General features: G+C 37.0%; 1 protein-coding gene across 1 annotated transcript in view; it reads left to right on the top strand.

The window, feature by feature from the left end:
- The first annotated feature begins 7,065 nt into the window (after positions 1-7,065).
- LOC143020807 (uncharacterized) overlaps positions 7,066-16,193 on the top strand; it is a 52,721-nt gene continuing 43,593 nt past the window's right edge. The window contains exon 1 of the transcript XR_012965939.1: positions 7,066-7,233. The gene's annotated coding sequence lies outside the window, so the exon portion shown is untranslated. The remainder of the gene's footprint in view (positions 7,234-16,193) is intronic.

Raw genomic sequence — 16,193 nt, 5'->3', positions numbered from 1 at the left:
AACCATTAACTGAAAATGTTGAGCCCAAGCTTCACCTATGGTCACAAATCGATAGAGAAATCATCCGAGATTAGTATAAAAAACCAGCACGTTTTGCTGACCAAATTAAAGACATTTTGATACATAGGCTACGGAGCTGACACTGAACATGTATCAGTTTTTGTGACAAAATTAACCTGTAACTTTTATATGTATAAACCAGTAAGTAAACAAACTAATGAATAAAAAATAAATGAATCGGTAAATAAATAAATAGATAAATGTATAAATAGATAAAGAAGTTGTCACAATTATTGCATGGTGAATATGTTACCCACGGGTCGCTAATTTTGATATTATACAAATGTACACACACACACACACACACACAAATACTTAGTTATGGGTATGCGTTCTACAAACCATAACATTGATATAGTCCCGGATGCATGCGACTGTTCATTAAAGAGACGGATGAATGGGGGATGACTTTAAGAATTTGCAACTCACATTAACTAATGCACGAGGAAAACTGAATAAATGAACAAAAATAATTGATAGATTAATGAATCTCTCTCTCACTCTCTCTCTCACTCTTTTTCTCTTCGGATCAGAAGTAAAAGACTGAAATGTGGATTTGGTAGGCAAAATATAGAAATTAATATTTCCCCACGTTTCTCTTTCACTTCGACTGTGATTTACAAATATGCTATTACTTTTCTCTCCAGTAAACCTATATATCTGTGTGTGTGTGTGTGTGTGTGTGTGTGTGTGTGTGTGTGTACATAAACACTGCATGTATGTGTTTGTGAACACAGGAGAAACCTGGAAATACATTTTGTCGTTCCTCTGGAGAGGAGAGCGACATAAGCCAGATGTTCAGCCATTTTGTTTTTTATATTGTTGCTAACTAATTTCTACATTGCCCTGTTATTCAACCTTTCCAACCCCCTCCCCCTCTCCCCCCTCCCCAACCACCTCCAACACCAAAAGAAGGCGCCAACAAATAAATAAACAAATAAATAGATAAATACAAACTACCCGGCGACATTCAAATAAAAACCTCGACAGAAATCTGAGTCTTTTCAGAACATTTGAACAGTTAAGCATCATACTTGAATTTTCTGTACCTTGCTGTAGGATTGTTTTTTTTTTTTAATCTATAATAAATGAGTAAATAAATAAGTTGAAAATAAATGAACAAGAAGAAGAGGAAGGGGAAGAGACAGACGAAGAAAAAAAAGACGAAGAAGAAAAAAGAAGTTTGTTTGTTTGGGAGTGTCTGTGTGTATATGTGAGTGTGTGATTCACCATGGTCTTAGATCACGTATTGAATTCGTGATCGACAGCTATTTCCCTCCCGAAAGAGAGCTCAGAGCTCATATATGACCAATCTATGGGTAATACCGGGACCTTACACGCACCCCCCAACTCCCTGCCCACGGAAGTTGGAGTAACGACTCGCAGCGCAGCGATACTAAAATTATTTCATCCCTGGGCGGGATTCGAACCCGGATCATCGTAGTGGTGGCCGCTCCGTCAAGAGTAAAAAAAAAACCGGGGTTAATGGTGTGAAGGGTGCAAGTAATGGGTGGAATTAGTCGTGGACTTAAAGGAAAAAAGAAGAAAAAAAAATCCCCCTTCTCTTAGTACAAATTGAGACTAGTACAGAAATAATGAAGTAGACGATTGTGACAGCATGAAAAGATGTAATGACGACATGGGAAAATATATATCACGATTAGATAATACTAAGGATTTCAGGAATTTGGTTCCACATGGAAATGATTGCATAAGAGTGTGTGGGTGTTAATGTTGGAAGTAATGGGTGGAAGTACTCGTGGACTTCAAATAGGAAAAAAATTGTGTCAATAGTGTGAAGGGTGCAAGTAATGGATGGAATTAGTCATGGACTTAAAAGAAAAAAAAAATGCCCCCTTCTCTAAGTACAAATTGAGACTAGTACGGAAATAATAAAGTAGACGATTGTGACAGCATGAAAAGATGTAATGACGACATGTGTATATCACGATTAGATAATACTAAGGAATTGAGAACTTTGGTTCCATCTGGAAATGATTGCATAAGAGTGTGTGGGTGTTAAGTTTGGAAATAATGACTAGAGATACTCGTGGACTTAAAGAAAAAAAAACGTGGTCAATGGTGTGATAGGTGGAAGTATTGGGTGGAACTAATCATGGACTTAAAAAAAAAATGCCCCCTTCTCTAAGTACAAATTGAGACTAGTACAGGAATAATAAAGTAGACGATTGTGAAAGCATGAAAAGATGTAATGACGACATGGTTATTGTCCGACACGAAGATCCTCTACGCTGGTGGAAAAATCATTCACAGTCCTTCCCTTTATCGCAGGACAAGGCAAAACATTATTTTTGCATTCCAGCTACATCTGTGCCATCTGACATACATCACAATATCTAATGTATCTCTTATCAGAGTTGGGCAAGCGCTCAAAAAGATTTGATCCACTCTCATTGAAGCACACGTTCACTTAATCCATCCCAATTAAGGCTCGCAAATATTAGTTACTTGAGACTACTTGAATAATAATTACATGCGTATCACTATCAAAACATGATTTTTGAATAACACGTTACCTTGCGTAGTAGAGGCCACTTCAATGGGCACAGTGTTAATCCACCAGAATCTTGGATCGTCTCTGCCCGCTTATTCTTGTCTCTGCTTCCCGTGAGTCTGTTGTGGTATACTGTATTCCCTGCCCCAACCCATAGCTATATATATATATATATGTATATATATATTATATATATATATATATATATATACATATATGCAGAGTCCACCATTTGTGATTCGCGTGTGACTTGTGAAATTTGTGCATATATATACATATATATATATGTATATATATATATACATATGTGTATATATATATATATATGTATATATATATGTATATTTGGGATAAAGACCATTCAGAATACATGTTCTGTTGAAGTCGACAGCAGTTACAGTATTATTCAGTTTGCAGTTTGCTTTTTCAATTTTTTTAACGGTGCCAGCGAATGCCCTGAGAGATATCGACGCAGTGTGATCAATTCTTTTGTCAAGCGTGCGTTCACACACTGCTCTACATGGACTGCTACCAACGCTGAATTGAAAAGAATCTCCCAACTACTTTCCAACAACGGCTACAAGAAAGAAGAGATAGACGATGTCATAAGAAGACGACTGGACACTTTCATGGCCCAAGAGACACACGTGGACAACCACCCTACCACCAATTTATATTATAAAAACGTTGTCTTCTGGTTACAAACGACGAGAAAGTCATGTGGAATATCATACAGCGTAATGTTAAACCCACCAATCCCGACACACACATCAAACTCACAATTTATTACAAATCCAAACGAACTTCCAACCTAGTAATGAAGAACAGCTGTCTCCCACCAACAAATACACTTCAAAAAGTGAACCTAGTATACCAATATACTTGTAATATTGGTGACTGCAGTCGCCTACCTACCAGGTATATAGGTTTCACTACCACCACACTGTCCAAAAGAATCCCAGCGCACTTACAGGATGGAGCGATACGCCGCCATAACGACAGGACACATGGGCAAACACTGAGTAGAAAAAATGATGGAAGAAAATACAGTAATCCTACACAATGAACATGACACCAGGCGATTACGAATGACGGAAGCTGTGTATATTCACAACATAAAACCTGCCATCAACATTCAACAAATGATGAAATAAGAGAATTCTTTGAAAATGAAAAATGGGAAAGAATACACAAAGAAGATACAACAGTAGAAGAGAAATGGAATATGTTGACAAAAATCTATAAAAAAAAAAAGAGTGGAAAAGTATGTCCCAAGACAAAAACAAGAAAAAGAATATGTAAAGTGATGGTACAACAAAAGTTGTAAGGAGTTGAAAGACAGAAGAGATAAAGCTTGGACCAAGTGGAAGAAATACAAAAGACCTGAAAAATGGAAAAAATATACTAGTTATAGAAATGAATATGTACAAGTGTGCAGAGACGAAAAAAGAAAATATGAAAAAGATGTCATAGAAAAATCTAAGCATCAACCAAAACTATTTTTCAGATTTGTAAACAACAAATTGAAAAACAAACAAGAATTAGAAAAATTACGACAAGGAGGAGTTGAATACACAGAGGAAATAGAAATGGCAGAAATTATGAACAAGCATTTTAAATCAGTGTTTACAAGGGAGAACATACAACCTGGAGAGATCGAATTGGAAGAGAAAGTCCCCCCTATGAAAGAAATAGAAGTAACAAAGAACAAAATAATGAAACACTTGAGTAATCTTAATGTCAGAAAATCGCATGGACCAGATGAAATAGCAAACTGGATTTTGAAAGAATGCAAGAATGAACTGACAGACAAAATACAAAGCATAATAAACAGTTCCTTGAAAGAAGGAAAAGTTCCAAAAGATTGGAAAAGAGCAAATATAGTACCTATATACAAAGGAGGAAATAAAGAGGACCCTACAAACTATAGACCAGTCTCTCTAACAAGTACAATAGCAAAAATCTGTGAAAGAATGATCAAAAATAGATGGGTAAAGTATTTAGAAAAAAAAAACGTGTTAAATCCAAGGCAGTTTGGATTCAGACAAGGACGATCATGCGTCACCAATTTAATATGTTTCTATTAAAGGCTAATAGATATAATACATGAAAGAGATGGATGGGCTGATTGTGCATTTCTAGACCTAAAAAAAGCTTTTGACAAAGTACCACATAAGAATTTACTTAAGAAATTAGAAACTGAAGGAGGAATACAGGGCAATTTGCTTAAATGGATGGAAGACTTTTTGCAAGAAAGAAAAATGAGAGTAGTGATAAGAGACGAACACTCTAACTGGGATGAAGTAATAAGCGGTGTTCCCCAAGGAACAGTTCTGGCCCCAATAATGTTTGCTATATATATTCATGATATGGACAAAGAAATTGAAAGTTACATGAGCTTCTTTGCAGATGACGCAAAACTGTTAAAAAAAGTGAACACGGAAGAAGATTGTGAGTCACTACAGAGTGATCTCAATAAAGTATGGGAATGGAGTAGGAAGTGGGAGATGGAGTTCAATACCAAAAAGTGTAGTATAATGGAATTTGGAAAAAGCAAAAAAAGAATAGAAGGATCATATAAATTGGGAGAAGAAGGAATAAAAAAAAATAGAAAATGAGAAGGACCTGGGAGTCATTATTTTGAAGAATATGTCACCTGAGAAACATGTAAACAAGATTTTTGGAGAAACTTATAATTTAATAAGAACAATCAAAGTGGCATTTACATACCTGGATGAAGAAATGGTGAAGAAAATGTTAATCACTTTGATAAGACCAAGATTGGAATATGCAGCAACGATGTGGTCACCAAATACAAAAAAAAATGTATAGCAAAACTTGCGTCATCACTCACAACATTACTGAAGAATGACAACCCTGAAATAACTCTTATTAGATGTGTGCGTCATTCCCTGCATCTAGTTCTTGATTTTTTAGTTAGAGAGACACACACATGGTTCTCTAATAGTCCAAATAGGGTAAACAAATATACAGAGTTGTATAAAGTTCTTGAGGATCGTGTACCCAAGATAGTGCCTGGGTTAGCTAGCACACGTTGGTTGTCCCGTTTGGAGACAATCAGCGTTATCCTTGCTTGATCAATGGGACTCCCTAAAACTGCATTTTGAAATGTGCGAAACAAGTGAGCGTTGCTACACAGCAAAACAACTAATCCATAATAAGTTGTACCTTTTATATGTTCGGAAAGTACTTAAGGAGGTGGTGAGAGTCAACACACTTTTCCAAGGGCAAAACGTTGAGGTAGCTAAACTTACTGAATACCTGATCGATATGTATCGTAATATTATGCATATGGTGGTAGAATCAGCTCACTTAAAATGTGCCAAAGATCTCCTTTCTTTAAAATTTCAGAATTACATTTTGCCTTTGAATGCTATCAATTTTGGTTATGTATTCAACAGACTCTTGTACCTTAACCAATAAACAGATGATTAACGTCAAAGAGAAATGTAAAGAGTTTGTACTTGAGTTGATTAATCAAGTGCAGCTGCGCCTGCCAGATAATGTTGACACCCTACTTCTTTTACAGAAATTGCATCCTCGTGTAGCTACTTCTCAAATCAAGGGTTCTATTGCAACTATTGCTTCCAGGTACAGATCTATAGTCAGAGATATAGATGAACTAGAAAATGAATGGGGTGTACTTAACCTTGAGCAATGGCCAAAATCATGTTTGGAAAGCAGTGTTGCATTTTAGGCAGAGGTATATGAAAAACTAGATTCTGCAGGAAACCGGAAGTTTCCTAATATTTCTGCCTTCTCCTTGGCATCATTGTCTTTACCTTTCTCAAATGCAAATGTGGAAAGGGTATTTTCGGTTATGAACATCGTGCACTCAAAAGGAACAAATTTAGTGTAAAATCTGTTGAGGCTATTTTGCAAATTAGGTATGGCTTGTCTCTTCAGGGTTCATCTTGTGTTGACTATTCCCACTGAAGACATGTAAAGAATTTTTTTCCTAAGGCTGAAGAAATAACACGAGAAAATCAAGACATTGTTCATTTGGAAGTAGACATAGAATGAAATTGTGTTTTGAATTTTTTCTATAATTTCAATGCAGTTTTAAAAGAAATAATTACAACTTAATTTCAATGTAAAGGACAATACTTTATTTTTATTCTGAATTATATCTTTCATACAAAAGTAACCTTTAGTTACTGTAACTTCCAACTTATGATCTTATCATTATTTTTATATAGAATTTGATTAAGTATATGTTACAATGAACTTATTTGTGTTTATAATAATTCCTTATTTGTGGGAAAAAAATGTGGGAATTTTGTGGAAAAAAACACTCATTTGTTGGAACTGGCATAGATCACAGTGGCAACATTGACTGGCACTACAGTCGTCAGTATGACTTGAGCTCTGAAAGTGGAAGGATGTGACAGCGGTCGCTTTGGATACGTAACTAATGTTTGTGTGTTTACTATGATGATTTACATTAAGTTGTGTTTTTTATGCGCCAATGAACTAACAGTGTGCTGTGCAGTCTGGAATTATGAGTGCGATTGTAGTAACCACCGCCTGCTTGTAGGCAACATTTTACATTGGCTGTTGTACACTGGATCCGAAAGGTAAATTCGGCAGGAAGATAGTTTCTGGACGGCTCGCGAAGGGACCCTGCGAAATTTATGGTATTTTTTTTTCCAGAAGTGCACACCAATGCAATTATTATTTAATCATATTCTTACATTGAAGTTATTTATTAAATATTGGCTGCCCCATGCTGTATCAAACTCATTAAACTTTAATAAATTATTTTGAGTATGACATACTTGGGTAGTGCATTCCAATTGTTTGCTGATACAAAATGAGTTCGTCCTTTTATCCAGTTTTGGTCTTTACTATTTTCATAGGATGTCCTCTTGTTGAGCTATTTACCCATAGTTCCAAAATGTCATGGCATACGTCCTCATCGTAGACTCCTGTCAGGATATTAAGTGATTCAATTGTATCACCTCGTGCACGTGTACACGCTTGTGTGGATTTCCTCAGTCCTCACAGTTTCTTCAGTTTTGGTCGCTCGCCGCTGCACTCCTTCGACAGCTTCAGTGTCCTTCAGCAGATATGAAGCCCCTTGGTTTGCATACTCCAAATGGGGGCCGATTAGCGCCACATGGAGAGGCCTAAATATTTCTTCATCCAAGCCAAGGAGACAAAGAATGTTCATTTGACAAGTCTTACGAGTCTGTGAGCTTTATTTATCTTTTCTGCAAGATGATTTGAGAACTGGAGCTTACTGTCGATTATTACCCCTATAACCTTTTCTGTATTTATTTCTGTTATCTTTTCATTCATGTTATATCCATAGTGTCTTCCACCACAGTTTCCAATGCACATGAATTTACACTTTTTATTTATCAAACAACAATGTCCTTCAGGGTTTTAATTTGCTTGTAAATGTTGGTATCCTCTGCATACAAGTATATTTCACTTCCATTTCTTAAATTTTCTGGTAAATAATTTACATAAAAGTCGAACAATAATGGTCCCCTTCACAGTCCATCTCTCCAATACCCTCATTAAATTAATTGAAGAACTAGATCACTCTGGTAAGAATCCAAATTGCCTGTTACTAAATAGTTTAATTGATTTCATGTGTTTCATAACTTTCTCTCTGATTAGTGATTCCATTAGTTTACGCACAATGCTCGAAACCTATTGGTCTGTAGTTTGCCGGGTCACGACTGCTTCCTTGTTTGAATATGGCAGTTTATTTGCAATTTTCCAGTCCACCGGTAATTGTCCAGTATTGTATGACTTTTCAAATAATATTTTAAGAGGTTCTGCCAGCTACTCTCCTTTCTTCATTATCCTAGGATGTATTCCGTCTGGTCCAGGTGATTTATTCTCTTTCATGGCATTTTTAATGTTCTCTAATGAGAACTTCATATTTGACATTTCAGGCTCATGTTTAAATAGAAGATTTAGCAAATCTCTGTCTGGTTCCTCTATGAATACTTTGTTGAACTGATTAGCCAGTACATCTGGCTTTTCCTTATCCATCTTAGTTTTGTTCAGACTACTATCACCATTCATGTGTAATTCTGGTATAGCAATTCTATTTTTTTAACTTTTCTTGTACATATTTCCAAAATAATTTTGGGTTTTCTTTTCCCTTTCTTTCAATTAACTGTTCTCTATTTTTTTGTTTTCTTGTTTCATTCCTCACCTGGTTGTACACCTGTATTCTTTCTCAACCTCTTGAAATTCCCAACAAGTTGTATTTACACAGGTTTTCAGTTGTATTAGTTGTGACCAATGCATTTATTCTTCTTATTTTTGACTAAAGCTTCCTATTCATTGGTAGTTCCTGATTTGTTCTTTCTCTGACTAAATGAGTCCTCAAGTACTTTAAATAGCATGCATTTGTTTATAGTATCTGTGTGTTTAATTCTAAAATTTTTCCACATTTCCTCAGTATTTGGTTTACCCAAGTATTGCTCCCAGTTGATGTCGAACTTGTATTTCAACTCTTTAGAGTCTGTTCTCTCATACAAGAATATTTTTTTCTTTGTACTTGTTTTTACTTCAGTCTGGGTATTGCATGTGAAAATAATAGTGACATGATCACTTCATCCTATGGGACTTTCTACTTCTATTTCCTCGACTATTTCTTCTTCACTACTAAATATTAAGTCTAACACCCTCTTGCCTCTCCTCTCTGCCTTGTGATTTCTTCCATATGTTGCATTAGGAAACAATCTTGCACTGTTTTGATAGACTTGATGATAGCAAATACAGTGTTTAGGAAGAAAGTCAAGCATATTAACACATGGGAGAGGGTGGTGGATGGAAGGGTGGTAGAGCATTAAGGGGGTTAACTCTCATTTCGGTGATTCGCTCGATCGGATTATGCATTTCTGGTCCTCCCAACCTTATTTTTTTATGTAAGACAATGGAAATTTAACACAATGTGCAGGGAAATAGGATGCATCTGTGACAGAAATTTCATTGAAATCCATTAAGAAATTTTTACACAAGACGATTTACTTGCAATTTTGAGTTATTTTTGAAATAACGTTTATTTTTCCAAAAGTTTGAGGAGAATAATGGTTTCCTTTGGTGTACAGTTAGTAGACATCCAGATGTACCTAAATTAGTATACTCGTAATTATAAGTGAAAAAGAAAGAAAGTCAGCCTTACAGCAAATTATAAAAAAAAAAAAAAAAATCACAACTTTAAAAAATTGTCAAAAATATATATCAAGTAGGTTAAGAATTAATTTACTAGTTTTGTTAGATATAAGTATCACAATCATTTTCCAACAAGAATTATCAAAATTGCCTATTTACACACGAAGTTATGGTTACTTTTGTGCGAAAAAATAGTTTTGAGAAAATAGCATTTTTATGTTTATATATTCACTACTCCATAAGTGCCTCCTAAGAGTATCAAATGCACATATCTACTTACATAATCCTTTGACCATTTCTGGGAAGTAAGCAGCAGATGTTCATTACATTTCTTTTCTACCCATGCCAGCTGAGAATTGTGACAATCCTAAACTTCCATATCCTTCACATAATGAATGGTACACATGCATTACAATCCCTTTGCTAAGGTGAGTATTCTTGCATTTCTCAGGTTCAGAATGGAGCAAAATACTTCGGCAACTATCACATCTGACATATTTAGTTATGGAGTAGTGAATTTATAAACAAGAAATGTATAAAACAGGATAGCACGTGGAGAAATGACGCACGCATACGCTGAACCCTTTTTTGATCGCACTGAGTGTGGTGACTGCTGCCTAACCTATCGTACAACAATATCAGAGTATAAAATTCTCAAAAACAACAACAAAAAATGACAAAATACAAGGAAAACAAACCATAGCAAAGAAAGGGGCGTGGCTGACGGCCCTTTAAACCTGCCATTACCTGAGAAGGGTGGCGTTATACGTCTGGAAACCAGTCCCGCGGTGTTCAGGGACACCACACCAGTCCACACACGAAGTATGACAGAATCGAATATTTTTCACCGAAATGAGAGGCAACCCCCTTAATGGACAATAGTAGTAACCAGGAGTATAGTAGGAAGAGTTAAGGATGTACCTGTTCAAAGGGGAGAGAGTAGGGGAATATAAAATAATTTTTTGGTGGAAGATAAGTTGAGAGTGAAGGATAGATGGAGAAAGGGGTAAAAGACAGAAGGTAGGGAGGTGTTTAAAGTGAACTGCTTAAATGAGAAAGAAAAGGAAAAGGAGTACAAGAAGAAGCTGAGAGAAGAGTGGGAATGAAGGATAGAGCAGAACTAGGAGTGGAGGAGGAATTGGGATGGTTCAAGGAGGGAGTCACAAGGTGTGCAAAGATGGTGTGTGGAACAAGGAGGATGGGAGAAAATAGAAGGAAAGTTAGTGAGTGGTGGGATGAGGTAGCAAAGAAGGTTGTAGAAAAGAAGCGAGCTTTCACAGATTGGTTACAAAATAGGATGAGAGAATTAAATGAGAGGTACAAAGAAAAGAGAAAACAAGTAAAGCACAAGATAAAAGAGGCAAAGAGGAGAGTAGATGTGAAATGAGATAAGAGTATGACAGAAAATTTTGAAAGTAATAAATAGGTGTTTTTGAAAGAAATTAAGAGAGGAAGAGAAGACAAATCAAGTAGAGAAGAAAAGGTTAAAAGCTGCAGATGGAGAGATGATAATGGAAGAGAAGGCACTAAGAGGAAGATGGGCAGAGTATTTTAGAGTTTTGGTAAATGTAAAGGAGGATAGGGAGGGAAAGGTAGTTGCAGTGGGAAACGCTAAGAAAATGACAGTGTTGAGTGAAGAAAATGGAGGAGAAATAAAGAAAGATGAGGTGAAGGCAGTTAAGATGATGAGAGCAGGTAAGGCACCTGGGTTGGATGGGTGTCATGCAGAATGTCTTAAAAAAAGGGAGGTACAGTGATGGTGGACTGGCTGGTGAGGTTATTTGATATTTGTTTAAGAGAGGGTAGAGTGCTGTAGGACTGGAGGAGTGACTGTATAGTTCCACTTTACAATGGAGAAAGGAGATAAGTGTGAGTGTAGTAGTTTCAGAGGGATCAGTTTGTTAAGTGTAGTTGGGAGGATTTTGATTGAGAGGATTAGGAGAGGAAGAGAGGGAGTAATTGGTGAGGAACAGCGTGGGTTTAGGACAGGTAGGGGTTGCTTGGATCAGATTTTTGTTGTAAGACAGATATGTGAGACACTTCACAAATTTCTGTTACCACGAAGATTTTGGTTTGTCTTGTGAATGGCATTTTTTTCGGTACATCTCATGGCAAAGATGCATAAAATGATCACTTAAACCATTTAGATATTTGAGAAGATTTAGATGAATTACAGCAATGGTCTGAAAAGTGGCTAATGAAATTTAACACAAGTAAATGCAAGGTAATGCACATAGGTAAAAATAACAGTAAGTACGAATACAAATTATTTGGAAACTCGTTAACAAAAGTGAATAGTGAAAAAGATCTCGGCATAATTATCATTAACGATCTCAAATCATCCAAGCAGTGTATTCAGCCTCTGAGAAAGCAAATAAGATTCTAGGACTGATTGCGCGATCTTTTGACTTCAAAAGTCCATCACTCGTTAACAAGCTATAAATCGTTAGTTCGTCCACATTTGGAATATGCTGTTTCTGCATGGTCACCAAATCTCATTAAAGACATTGACAGATTGGAAAATGTAGATTCAGGTGGCTTGATACAGGTCCTTGAAATTCTAAAGGGAATTGACAACATCAAAAGTGACAAAATTTTCACACTGAATGAAAATCCTACAAGAAACAATGGTCTCAAACTGTCCGGAAATAGATTTAATTTTGAAGTGGGTAGAAACAACGTTGCCAACCATTTAGTTAATGAATGGACTAAACTTCCTGCAGAGGCAGTGCAATGTAGTTCAGTTCGAAGCTTTAAGGATCATTTTGATAAACACCTAAGCAAGATGCTGTAATGATTATCATTTATTTTATATGTTTATTTGTTTTGTTATCATTTGTCTGTTTATCATTATTTGCTTGATTCAAATTTATTATTACTTATATGTCAATTTATTATTATTTACTATTTACCTGTTTGTTTATTATTTAACTATGCCTATGTATTTATTTACGTATTTTATTTATTATTTACATCATTGTACATACATATACCAAAGCTTTTTTCCCCTTACAAGGGAGGTAGCCAAAAAGGAAAAGGCATAAAATCATTCCCACCCATTCCATTCCTGAATACACTCCACACCCCTCCACCCTCTCTCTTATCTTAGCACCTCCTGGATGACGGGTCATCCCTGCACCTTGTCCACTGCCCTGGGTCAGAAGCAGTGTCACAAGAACCGGCACATCCACAGCAAGGCCGCTTCATTTAATCAGCAACATCTGTGGAGAATATTATGACTTCCAACAGATTTCCCATCTCTTTTAATACGAATGTTGACGGTATAAGATAATCTAGGTGACCGTCCCACCGAGTTAATACTGGGATACTCTGCGTGAACTTATATACAACTTTCAACACTACAAAACTACGTACCTGTGAACAGCAGGGAACTCATCGAACCCTGAAACGTATGATGGCATCACAAAGCATCATGTATCTTTATGAATATGTAATTATTTCCATTATTCATATTGGTTTGAATATTTCATTGAACTAAATTTGTGACTTACCGTGGCCTTGGGGCCACTTGGAAATCTTCTTTGTCTTTGTTCTGGTTAATGACGGTGATGTGCGTAACGAACTTCGGGCGTGGCATGGAGGGGGAGTATGGGAATGGGAAAGGATATAGGTAGCTGAGGGGAATGGTTCTCTCACAGAATCCCCTCACTGATTTAAGACACGCTTCGTGGTATATGCACTTCACACATGATTTATATGAGGTCTGTGATTGGGGTGAATTCATATCATCCCCTAGTTACTAATCACTAACACTTTGGTCAATTACATTTCTTGTCTCGGACTTGTCTTGTCCTCAACTTGAACTCAACCACGCCAACACTGCCAGTTTTGGCGCCAGAGGGGCCTCCTTGGTGCCGAACGCCTAGTGACCCTTGGCCTCTCGTTGCCAAGGGTCTATGGGAAGTACAACTTCACCTTAACTGAAGTGAAAATGTTGCACGATACATATATTATATGATCCCCATGCATAGGAACTATAGATGGGTAATACACCAGAACCAATACTCAAGACGGAGAAGACACCAAGTGGTAAATAAAATGATTAATAATGAAAATGACATATCGGTAACTCGACATTCCTGAGAGGGGTTAGAACAACCGGCTTGTGGTAACTAAGGGTTGTCGAGTCCTTACAAAATGCTTTATATAATATTTTCGTATATAGAAACAAAAATGATAGGCCACTCTATCTAAATGGAAAAAGTAATACTGTATAATCTGTTATGCATGCTTTCATATACTAAGTCTCTAGAATACCAATTTCATACAGCTTGATATGCTTAATTGCTGTATTTCAATCTTAATCCTAATTCTACAGCTATCAATTCACTAAATTAACTGAGGCCGAAACCACAGATGTCTATATTAATATGTAATAATAGTCTATTTACTCTAAAAAATGCCTCTGTCGGGATTTATTCCCGACAACATCCCCTCTCCTTCCCCCCATGCATAAAAGGAGAAGACGGGGAGAAATCCCTTCGGGCTGCATCAAATTTTGCTCACACATACTACCTCACCCCCCATCGCCCCGCTCATTCCACCTCATGCATCACAACATCATCCATATACAACCATTTTCCATTCACCCTTGTACATCTCATCACCTTACTTTTACCCACATTTATCTTCAGATTTCTTCTATCACACACTCTCCCAAACTCTGTCTCCAACTTCCTCAATCCCTCCTCTGATCCTGCCACAAGCGCAGTGTCGTCCACAAACAACAGCTGGCTCACCTCCCACTTTTCTCCATTTTCTTTAACCATCTCCAATCCCTGACCCACCACCCTTGCATTTACCTCTCGCACTACCCCATCCATGTACAAGTTGAACAGCCAGGGCGACATAACACATCCTTGACGAAGTCCCACCTTTACCTCGAACCACTCACTTTCTCCATTTCTAATCCTGACACAAGATCTGCTACTCTCATAAAAAGTCTTGACAGCTCCTAGAAGCTTTCCTCCTATCCTATATGTCCACAAAACCTCCCACAGTGCCTTTCTGTCTACCCTATCATAAGCCTTTTCCAGATCCATAAAAGTCCAAAAAACATCCTTCCCCTTTCCTATAGCTTTCTCACATATCTGTCTTACCACAAAAATCTGATCTACAGAACCTCTACCTGTCCTTAAATCCACACTGTTCCTCACCAATTACTCCCTCTGTTCCTCTCCTAATCCTCTTAATCAAGATCCTCCCATAAGCCTTCCCAACTACACTTAACAAGCTAATCCCTCTGAAACTACTACATTCACATTTGTCCCCTTTTCCCTTGTAAAGTGGAACTATACAGGCACTCTACCCTCTCTCCAGCAAACATTAAATAACCTCACCAGCTAGTCCATCACCACTGTACCTCCTTTTTTTAGACACTTTGCATGGCATCCATCCAGACCAGGTGCCTTACCTGCTTTCACCATCTTCACAACTGCCTTCACTTCATCCTTCCTTATTTCTCCTCCATTTTCCTTACTCATCACAGTCATTTTCTTAGCATTTCCCACTGCAGCTATCTTTCTCTCCCTATCTTCCTTCACATTTAGCAACTCCTTAAGATATTCTGCCCATCTTCCCCTTACTGCCTTCTCTTCCATTATCATCCCCATCTGCACCTTTTACCTTTTCTTCTCTACTTGATTCTCCTCCTCTTCCTCTCTTAATTTCTTTCCAAAACATCTTTTTATTACTTTCAAAATTTTCTGTCATACTCTTAAACCATTTCACATCTGCTCTCCTCTTTGCCTCCTTTACCTTTTTCTTTACTTCTTTTCTTTTCTTTGTACATCTCATATGACTACCTCGTCCTATTTTGTAACCCATATGTGAAAGCTCGCTTCTTCTCTTCTACAACCTTCTTTGTTTCCTCATCCCACCATTCACTACCCTTCCTTCTATTTCCTCCTGTCCTTCTTGTTCCACACACCATCTTTGCACACTTTGTGACTCCTTGAACCATCCCCATTCCTCCTCCACACCTGGCTCTACTCTATCCTTCACTCCCTCCCACTCCTCCCTCAGCTTCTTCTTGTACTCCTTCTCCTTTTCCTGAAAAGGTTTACTCGTCAAAATACATAAAAAAATTCTGTATGATTCATTTGGCCATAAATTGCTACAAAGCAGGAGTAAATCTGTCTGCCAATTTTTTGAATATATAAACGAGTAAAATTGATAGAGTCCACGGACGACTGGACGATTTACTCCCATATTACTATCACTTAATTTCTGTTGTAGAAACATCGCTGTTTCAAAATATATATTTTAATTTAATTTTATATAAGAAATACAAAAATAAAATTAAAAAATAATATAATTTGCTCTAATATATACTGCCATCTTAAAAGTTTCTCTGGTCGTATGCCTCCCTGTCTGCAGATTTGATCACTTCTGCATAATATTTTCGAAATGTGTGTTATGGCACTAGACAGTAGTA

Source organism: Oratosquilla oratoria, chromosome 40 (genome assembly GCF_046742065.1).
Source record: "Oratosquilla oratoria isolate Oo_2021 chromosome 40, ASM4674206v1, whole genome shotgun sequence".
NCBI lineage: Eukaryota > Metazoa > Arthropoda > Malacostraca > Stomatopoda > Squillidae > Oratosquilla > Oratosquilla oratoria.
The sequence above is the reverse complement of the archived record's forward strand: the minus strand, read 5'-3'. Positions and strand labels throughout refer to the sequence as shown.